Source organism: Lepus europaeus, chromosome 12, assembly GCF_033115175.1.
Source record: "Lepus europaeus isolate LE1 chromosome 12, mLepTim1.pri, whole genome shotgun sequence".
NCBI lineage: Eukaryota > Metazoa > Chordata > Mammalia > Lagomorpha > Leporidae > Lepus > Lepus europaeus.
This window is the reverse complement of record NC_084838.1, coordinates 40,221,735-40,230,238: the sequence shown is the minus strand read 5'-3', so window position 1 is coordinate 40,230,238 and position 8,504 is coordinate 40,221,735.

Sequence of the window (8,504 nt, the reverse complement as noted above, 5' to 3'; positions counted from 1 at the left end):
AGATAAGCTGCCACCTGCACCAATGGCATTCCATATGGGCGCCGTTTCGAGTCCTGGATGCTCCACTTCCAATCCAGCTCCCTGCTAATGTGTATGGGGAAGCAGCGGAAGATGGCCCAAGTTCTTGGGCCCCTAAACCCATGTGGGAGACCTGGAAGAAGCTCCTGGCTTCAGCATGGCCCAGCAGTAATTTGGGGGAGTGAACCAGTAGATGGAAGATCGATCTCTCTCTCTCTCTCTCTCTCTCTCTGGTGTGTGTGTGTGTGTGTGTAATTCTGCCTCTCAAATAACTAAAAATAAATTGAACAAAAAAAATTGAACCAAAGGAAGAAGGGGTAAACAGAGGACCCCGAACAATGACTGAGGCTTATGGAGAGCCCATAGAGAGGCTGCTGCTCAACTCTGGAGTCTTCTCTGGGGGCCAGGATTGGTTTCAACCAGCCCCAGACACCCCCACACCTGGGCCCCGGCCAGACCCTCACGTCAGCTCTTGGGCAGAGGGCCAGGTGGGTGAGCAATGCCCCCTCACCTCCCTGTTCCCAACACATCACTGGCTCCAATTGCCCCACCAGCTTCAGGGACGACAGGGCTGGGACTACAGAGCCAGAGAGGGAGCAGCACTGGGCAGGTCACTCAACAAGCAGGGCCTGGGTCGGGAGTCCTGGTGTCCTGGCAGCCAGCCTGGGCCTGTCATGGGGAGCCTGTGCCAACACCGTGACAGGGGCCAGACCCGAGACAGGATTTTCTGCGGGGGGCTGGGCCCAGGGGCGGAGCAGCCCATCAGGCAAGGACAGATGGGCAGCTTCCTGTCCTTCCCACCGGATTGAGACTAGTGCTGGGACACAAGGTTCAGAGAGACAGAATCGGTGCAGAATAGAAAAAGAGAGACCAAGATATAGGAACTCTCAGAGGTGTGGAGGCAGAGTTGTGAACGAAGGCACAGAGATTGGGGGATGCAGAGGGCGGGAGAGCCAGGGCATTGAAGACACACGGAGACAGGAAGCCAGAGAGAAAGGCAGTGTCTGAGGCACAGAGCAACAATGGCGTGGAGACAGACAGGGAGACACAGAAACCCAGAGACATGAAGCAAAAGAAATAACACAGCTGGGAGGGAGACAGAGTTGGAGGAGGCACAGAGAAAGTGACAGCAAGATCAAGAGAGGCAGAGGTGGAGAGAGAACAAGGCAGACGAGGGATGGAGAGAGGGAGACAAAGATAGAACAAGGCAAAGGAAGAGATCAAAACACCAGGAGTGGGTAAAGCAGGCAACAGATGAGTCTCCTGGTCTCAGTCTCTCCAGCCTGGTCTCCCCAGGCTGTGGCCCTCCCCTTGCTATTCTCTGGTTTCCATAGCAACAAGGAGGGCCGCACCACATTTGCATACACATTTACATTCTTTCTATCTGCATAATTCAACAGGTTTCTGTGCATATTCATGAGAGCTGGATGAAGGTGACTCTTCCCATCCTTGCATAAAAACTGGGTATGGTGCCCCCTGCTTTCTGCAAACAGCCATGGCAAAAGCCCTGACCTGAACCTGCCAGATGCTAACAACATTCCCACCCTGGCTCCCAGTACCCCCGTGTGCTTTCCTACCTCCAGGCCTTTCCTCTGTGTATGCGCCTCCTTCTTCTAGGGATGCCAGCCATCGTTGCAATGGTGCACACACGCACGCACACACGCAGACTCTGGCCCTGGCAGAGTGCAGTAGGGGATGACAGGGAGTGAGTGATGCTCATGCTGGCTCCCTGGTGGAGGGGGCCCCTCAGTCACACTCTTGTCTGGGGGCTCGTGAAAGGATCACATTGAGAGAGGCTGGGTGTAGGCAGGGGTGCGGGCTGACAGACGTACCAAGAGAGGAACCTCAGACACTGTGAGCTCCATACGGAAACTGATAGGGACCGGTTCCAGCCAGGATCATCAGAGGGGCCAGGATAGGGCCCAAAGGAACCTCAGGGACAGAGGGGCAGAAGTGGCCCAGGTGGCCAAGAACCCTTCCAGAGAGCTGGGTGTTGAGTGCCCATGTGTGCTAGGGGAAGCTTCTCCCAGGCCTGAGCTAGTCATGACTGTGGCCTTGCCATCTCTCCCGAAACCCTGGAGTAGCCTCCTGTCTTTCTTTTTTTAAAATTTTATTTATTTATTTGAAAGTCAGAGTTACAGAGAGGCAGAGGCAGAAGCAGAAAGAGAGGTCTTCCATCCACTGGTTCACTCCCAAATGGCCACAATAATCAGAGCTGGGCTGATCTGAAGCCAGGAGCCAGGAGCTTCTTCCAAGTCTCCCATGTGGGTGCAGGGGCCTAAGCATTTGGGCCATCTTCCACTGCTATCCCAGGCCATAGCAGAGAGCTGGATCAGAAGTGGAGCAGCCAGGACTCAAACCAGTGCCGATATGGGATGCCAGCACTTTAGACAGTGGCTTTACCTGCTACGCCACAGCACAGCACCCCATCCCCCGCCGCCCTTTTAAAGATTTCTGCCCTGTGCTCCCAATCTGCTCTCCACACTGAAGAGGCCAGAGCCCTCCCTGCAAAACACAACATCCCACAGCACTCCTCCCTAGAGCCTTCAGTGACTCTCCATCACCGTCAAGATCAAGTCCAAACTCTGGCCAGGCATGCAGGCCCCCCACTCACATCTGAGCCCCGTTCCTCACACTTTCTGTCTCAAGCTTCCTGCTCCAGTGATCATTTCTATGCTGCTTCTCACACCTATGCCTTGGCACACACCTTCCCTTCACCCACGGCCTCCCTTTCACTTCTCTCTAACTACTTGCTCTTTAAGATTCTTTTCTTGGGGCCAGTGCTATGGCGTAGCGGGTAAAGCTGCCGCCTGCAGTGCCGGCATCCCATATGGGCACCAGTTCAAGTCCTGACTGTTCCACTTCCAATCCAGCTCTCTGCTATGGCCTGGGAAAGCAGTAGAAGATGGCCCAAGTCCTTGGGCCTCTGCACTCACGTGGGAAGACCCAGAAGAAGCTCCTGGCTCCTGGCTTCAGATCAGTGCAGCTCCGGCTTGTTGCAGCCATTTGGGAAGTGAACCAGCAGATGGAAGACCTCTCTCTCTCTCTCTTTCTCTCTCTCTCTGCCTCTCCTTCTCTCTCTATGTAACTCTGACTTTCAAATAAATAAATAAATCTTTTTTTTAAAAAAAATTTCTTTCTTCTATTTAATTATTTGCATTTTGTTTGAGGGGAAGATACAGAGAGGGAGAGAGAAAGAGAGAGAGAGCGAGAGAGAAAACTTCCATGCACTGGTCCACTGCCCAAATGCTTCCAACAGCCAGGGATGGTTGAGGCCAAAGCCAGAAGCCCAGAACTCTACCCAAGTCTCCATGTGGACGGCAGAGATCCAGGCACTGGAGCCATCATCGTCCACCTCCCCCAGTGTGCATCAGCAGGAAGTCCGAGCAGAAGCAGGGGAGTCAGGACTCAAACCAGGCGCTCTGGTATGGAGTATGGTTGTTCCAGGCAGCATTTGAAGTACTGTGCTAAATGGCCTCCACTTCTTTGAAGTTTGCTTCTCCCTAAAGGCTGTGCTAGGGGCTCTGAACTCCTGCAGTAATGAGCTTTCCTAACCTGTGTACTTATCACACCATAGTGAAATTACCTGTATGTATTCACGGCCATGGCCCTCACGGGGTTGGAGGTTCCAAATCCGGTGACTGTTTTTGCTACATTGTAGATGACCACTAGTTTTTTGTTGAATAACACAGAGGTCACACAGACCACTGAAGGCCAAATTTCAAGACTAGAATGTATCTTCTCTATCTTGGGCATCCTGGGCCCTGCTCACAGATCACGGAAAGGGAAGGGATGGGACATCCCTTTGTAAACTCTGCCACCTTGTGGCCAGATCCAGAAATGTAGCCAGAACATCGCCTTAGTGCTAGGACAAACATGGGAAGAGAGTTGGGCCTAATTCCTGAGCTTGGGATGGTGATCTAGACAACTAGTAGGGATTAGGGAGGTAGGCCAGTGCTCAGAGGCCAGCACAGGTATCCTTGAACATTCGTGATGACTTGATGAGCAGGCAGAATAGTTCAGAGGCAGAAAATTTAATGGTGCCTGGGAAGGGTGAGGCATTAGTGGAGTGAGAACTCCTGTTAGGATGTCAGTATGACTTGTGGGGAGCAGACATATAGTTTGATCAATGACAATAGCTAAAGGATAAGATCCAGGGTCGGGGGAAGGGCAGAACAAAGATGGATTGAGCCATGGACAGGAGAGAGTCTCGTAGGGCACCCAGCAGGGGCAAGCATTTGGTGTATTAGTTAAGCTGCAGCTTCAGACACCTGCATCCCGTATTGGAATGCCTGGCTCAAGTCCTAGATGCCCTGGAGTTCAGATCCAGCTTCTTTCTAATGCATCTGGGAGGCAGTGGAAGATGGCCCAAGTACTTGGGTTCCCGCCTCCTACATGGAAGACACACAGGGAGTTCTTGGCTTCTGGCCTCAAACTGGTCCAGCACAACTGTTGTAGGTATTTGGGGAGTGAACCAGCAGATGGAAGACCTCTCTGTCACTTGGCCTTTCAAATAAACAAATAAATCTATCTTTAAAAATAGTGCTAGGCTGCAATTTTTTTTAAAATTTTTAAAAAAACATTTATTTGAAAGAGAGAGAGAGAGAGAGAGAGATCTTTCATCCACTGGTTCACTCCTCAAATGGCTACAAAAGCTGAAGTGGGGCCAGGTCTCCCACGTGGGTGCAGGGGCCCAAGCACTTGGCCATCTTCCACTGCTTTCCCAGGCACATTAGCAGGGAGCTGGATCAGAAGTGGAGCAGCCAGGACTTGAATCGGTGCCCATATGGGATGCCGGTGTTGCGGGCAGTGACTTTACCTGCTCCACCACCACAGCACCAGCCCCTTGGCTGCAATTTTTAATGGAGTGGCCAGAGTATGCCTCATTAAGGTGACATTTGAGCAAAGACTTAAAGGAAGAAGGGATAAGCACGGAGGTATCTGGGAGGAAGAGCATTCTGAACAAAGGGAACAGCCAGTGAGGTAGAAGAGAGCTCAGAGGGAGGGGAAGCAGGGATGTGGTAAGGAGATACTAAGATGTGGGGCAAGAGTGAACAGAGGCAGGGGGCCTGGTGAGAGACCAAGGATGCAAACTTGGCAGGACTTGGTGCTTACCTGAACACAGGAGGCAGGTAACTGCATGCTGTGTTGTGAGGTAGATCCTCCTTTGAAGGATAATAAGCACAAAGTGGCTGCACCTTAGTGATTTTGCTTCCAGGCCATCCAGCTATCTCATCCTCACAACAAATCCTATCAGCTCCTAAAACTTTGTTGTTAAAGATTTATTTATTTATTTGAAAGTCAGAGTTACACAGCAGGGGGTGGGGAAAGAGAGAGAGAGAGAGAGAGAGAGAGAGAGAGAGAGAGAGGTCTTCCATCTGCTGGTTCATCCTCCCAATTGGCCGCAACGGCTGGAGCTGCGCCAATCTGAAGCCAGGAGCCAGGAACTTCTTCCAGGTCTCCCACGTGGGTGCAGGGGCCCAAGGACTTGGGCCATTTTCCACTGCTTTCCCAGACCATAGCAGAGAGCTGGATCGGAAGTGGAGCAGCCAGGACTCGAACCAGCGCCCATTCAGTGCTTCAGGCCAGGGCTGCACAACAGCGCTGGCCCCTCCTAAAACTCTTAATCCCGTTGACTCCTCCATCCTATCCTGTAGCTACTGTCATGGAGCAAATTGTGTTCTGCCCCAAAAGACACACTGACGTCCTAACCCCCCTACCCCAGTGCTTTATTTGGAAATGCGGCCTTTACCTAGTTAATCAAATGAAAAGGCGGTCATTAGGGAAGGCCGTTTTCCAGCATGACTGAGATGTGGATGGAGGCGACACACACACAGGGAAGATGCCGCGTGAAAACAGAGGGTTTGGGAAACCTACAAGCCCGAAGCTAGGATGAGCCTGCTAACACCTTGACCTTGGACTTCCAGCCTCCAGAGCTGAGAGGACTAATTCTACTACTCCGAGTCACCCAGTTTGTGGTCCTCTGCTACGGCAGCTTTCAAACTAGTTGCTACAATATTCCCACCTGCCTGGTGCTCTCCCGACATCTTCATGGGGACCTCCAGACTACTGGCCTGTGTCCTTTCTCGCTTCACTTTTTTTTTTTTTTAAGGATCTATTTATTCATTTGAAAGGCAAAGAGAGAGAGAGAGAGAGAGAGAGAGAGAGAGAGAGAGAGAGACTGAGCCAGATGAGTGACAGGGGCCCAAGCACTTGGGCCACTTTCGCAATTCGTTTTCAAGGAGCTGAATTGGAAGCAGAGCAGCCAAGACTCAAACCAGTGTCCATACACGATGCTGGCATTAAAGGCAGCAGCTGTACCTGCTATGCCACACCACCAGACCCAACTGAGGCCTTCTGAACCCCCTTATGTCCCACCTTTACCTCGACAGCTATTGGCACATACACCCATCCTCAACTCCTTCCTCCTGGGTCAGCAGTCAGCTCTCCTCTGCCCTCTGCCATCCCACGCCCTTTCACCCCTTCAGGAACCTCCTGCTTCTTGCATCTTTCCCTACTGTCTACCCCATTGGCCTACAAGCATGCTCCTCACTACCAGTATATTAAAAATCCAACAAAACAGAAAACTCTCTCCCAGCTCTCTACCCATTCTCAATCCAGCTTCTTGAAAGAGCTGTCTCCACCTCCTTCTGCCCCAAGGGAGAAGCCACATTGCAGTGGATTAAGGAGAAAGTCAGAAGTAAAGAATTATGCACTTAAAAAAAAAAAAAAGGATGTATTCTATATTTGCAAGGCAGAGTTAGAGACAGGGAGGGAGAGGTCTTCCATCCACTGGTTCACTCCCCAAAATGGCCATAATGGCTGGGCCAAGCTGAAGCCCGGAGCCAGGAGCTTCTTCTGGGTCTCCCAGCTGGGTGCAGAGGCCCAAGCACTAGGACCATCCCCACTGCTTTCCCAGGTGCATTAGCAGAGAGCTGGATGGGAAGTAGAGCAGCCAGGACTTGAACTGGCGCCCATAAGGGATGCTGGTGTTGCAGGTGGCAGCTTTATCCGCTATGCCACAGCACCGGCCCTCTATAGATTCTTGAGCTCCCTCCTGAGTCTGCTCAGGCTGACTGCAAAGGCTCCGTTCCCCTCACTGCCATAGCTTCCTACTGTAGGCCCAGCTGAACACTACAGAGGGAGGGGGAGGGGAAACACCCTGGGAGCCTCAGCCCTCCTCCCTTAGGCTGAGATCATCTTCTATCTTCTACCTGCTACCCAGGTGGGAGATCATTCTCATGGTCCTCTGAAGGGATTTGACCCTGTTTTCTTCCACACTACCGCTGCCATCATCCTTGGGGACAGCAGATGGCACCTCAACAGCGAGCAGCCCAGCAGCAGGGGAGACCTCCGGGGACTCCAGAGCTCCTAGTGCCACCTGACTGGATCACTCCTTTAGCACGGGTCCCACGCTTACTGCATGTGATCTGTCCGCCCTGGCCACAGCAGACCGGGTAGGGATGGGCTGCCGAGCCCAAGATCCTTATTAGGTATGTTAGATGCTTCAGGACCCCTCTGCACTTGAGAGGACAGGCGGCCACTGAGACTTCATCCCTCCGTCTCCCAAATCCTCATCACCTATCCTCCTCTCCATCACTTGGGGCTGACCTGTCTTGGAAAGCAAAGGATGGTGTTTAAGTTTTGAGCACAGGCTGCTGTCCCTATGTCACCTCAGCCTCTTCCAAGCCTTTATCAAGGCCTCCAGTTCCCCAACACCTCCTCCCACCCTCTAATCCCTCCTGCCTGGTCTCAGCCAGACATCACTTCACTACCTGCAAGTTACTGGGTCCACCCTGCTTTCCTTGTGACTGGACGCCCAGGCTGCTGGATACACAGGAGAAAAGCTCAAGATCGATTGATTCAACTTCCCAGAGTCCAACAGTGGCCACACCCCTGCTACGTGCCTACAGCCCCCTGAGCTGGTGAACTCAGTTTAAGGCCAAGGTAAGGTAGCAAAGTAGCAAGGGGCAGAGACAAGGATGAGACCTGGAGGGGCTCCAGTGTGTAATGTTTAGCACTCTGAACTCTGAAACCTAGAGAGATACATGGGATTGAGGTGATTTTTTAAAAAAATTTTTTTCAGGGCTGGTGCTGTAGCAAGAACAGGTATTGCTGCTACCTGTGACACCACAATCCCATATGGGCATCGGTTCATGTCCCAGCTGCTCCACTTCCAATCCAGCTGCCTGCTCATGGCCTGGGAAAAGCAATAGAAGATGGCTGAAGAGTTTGGACCCTCCCACAAACGTGGGAGACCTGGATGAAGCTCCTGGCTCCTGTGTGACCCAGTGCTGGCCTCAGTTGAGGCCATCCAGGGAGTGAATGAGCAGGTGGAAGATCTCTGTGTCTCTCCCTCTTTCAAAACAAAATCTTATAAACTTTTATTGAGGCCAGTGCTGTGGTGCAACTGCAATGCTGGCATCCCATGTGAGTCCTGCTTCCTTATGGCCACTGGGGGAGTGAACCAAAGGATGGAAGATCTC